Source organism: Nuphar pumila, chromosome 4 (genome assembly GCF_984573655.1).
Source record: "Nuphar pumila chromosome 4, dmNupPumi1.hap1.1, whole genome shotgun sequence".
Classification (NCBI taxonomy): domain Eukaryota; kingdom Viridiplantae; phylum Streptophyta; class Magnoliopsida; order Nymphaeales; family Nymphaeaceae; genus Nuphar; species Nuphar pumila.
The window spans coordinates 33485275-33487493 of NC_143252.1; positions in this window are offsets into that span (position 1 = coordinate 33485275).

Below are 2219 nucleotides of genomic sequence, written 5' to 3' on the forward strand. Positions count from 1 at the left end.
AAGGAGAGGAAGTGCTGCATAAATGTTTGGCAAAATACTTGTCTGAACTAGTTTAAATGTCACGATGATGCCCTTGTTGTCAGAATGCTGCCAGAATAGCACGTTTCACCTTCACTTGTGAGGGCACCCTACTCATAAGAGCCGATGTGCCAGATTAGTTGTTGCGCCTTGACTAGGCTTAAGTGCTTGTTGTAGCTACATATGTCGAGCAGTCGATCCGATGTGATTGTGGTACATGTATGCTCATGTAAAATACTGTTGTATAACTAGACTCGTAAGGGCTGGAGTTCCGGAGCTCGTTGTCCACCTGAAAGAGATGAAGTGTTCATGAAGGTTGTAGATGCCAAGAGCAGAGTCATGCATGCGTATGAATAAAACATAATGATAGTCCTTGGACCACACTGTTGGACTATGCTTTAGAATACTGAATGAGGTTGGGGTACATATTTTCTTAGTGCATAATACACTGGTTGCCCGAGTGACATTCAAATGTCCTATAAAGAATGATTACGCCACCGAACCCCTTCAGGACTAGTGCTCACCGTGACAGACGATGATAGTACAACCGTGAGTACCACATATTTATCATAAACCGATAGAGTTCAAGGGACCTCACGTCACTCAGAAGGTTTGTAGGTCGGATTATCCTTAATATATGAAGATTGAACCCACTATTGCAGTAGATGATGCATCTGAAACAACCTGGTAGGGTTATCCTGGTATGAGTTCTACCGCCCTACCATGGACATGGTCATCAGGCTTCTGAGGTATTTAAAATACATAGAATAATAAACTCACAGAACATCGCATTAATATTAAAGTTTAAGCTTATCCCGTGTACTAAGGGGTGAACGATTAATATCAAAACAATGCATTAGTTTTAGGTTCAACGATATATGAATGTATGAATGAATATGCATTGTTCTGACAAGTCTTGGATAACCTATGAACGATATTAAGATCAGTATACTACTTGACCGATAGGGCAAAGAACCGTTTTGTATCCACATCAGTAAGCTAAGCTCAAAGAGCTCTCGCTTAGATTTGGGGGATACAAATGTGCCAAGTCTTGTAAACTTGAACTCGATGTTTTAATTGATATCCTGAAGAGACTTACATGATATATGCCAAGTCTTGGAGACTTTAGCGAAATATTCAAATTGTGATCGTGAAAAAGATTTTGCGATATACGCTAAGTCATGGAGACTTGAGCGTCGTTATTGTGAACTATGACCCTAAGTGGTCTGTGTATTTTCATGAGTTTATACTTAATTTGATTTAAATGCTTTTCTACCAGACCAGCTGACCCTGTTTAATGAAGAATACAAGTATTGAACCTGTGATGCAATATGTGGAGTAAGGCGACATCGAGTTCCAGAGTTTTTTCAAACAGTTTTGTACTGCTTTCTTTATAAAAACCAGTTTCATGAAATACTACTTTTCTAAGCAGCGATGCTTGTAATAAATATTTCATTTTTATAAATGAAACACTTTGGTGGTCAATGAACGCTTGGCCACATACCTGTGACTTGCGAGATATTTTCCAAAACTAACGATTCATTATCGTCTATTTTTGTTGCAAAGAAAAAAAAAATCTATGAATGTTTGACCAAAGTAGTGTTTTGAAAATCTGAGGCGTTACATTGAGCTTGGCCTATTTGGACTCGGCTCATTAAGGTACACCTTAGCTCTAGCTCGAGCTTGTTTCAAGCAGATCTGAGCTCGAGCTCGTTATGAGCCAAGTTGAGAGAGCCGATCACGAGCTGGCTCCTTTTCTTTAAAAAATATTTTTAAATGTTTTATGAGCTTAATAATATAAAATATATATAATACATACAAAATACAAACACATATATATATATATATATATATAATATAATATAATATATAGGTATTAATATCTAAAACAAACTGAGCCGAGCCGAGCTTTCATGTTCATGCTCGACTCACTTACTTAAACGAGCTGGATCATAGCTCGATTCACCGAGCTCAAGTTTTGAGTCGAGCCGAGCTTCTTACGAGCCAAGCCGAGCCGAACAGCGAGCTGCTCGTTTCCTTTCCCATTCCTACAGAAAAGTGCGCCCATTTAAACTCATTTCCATTAAGGGTTGCATTATACATGCTATTTACCGCGTCCTTAAAGAAACTAAAGATGTAAATAGAGTCAATCGAAGGGAGTTTTTACATCAATAGGGAGGAGAGGGAAGGACAGGAGGAGG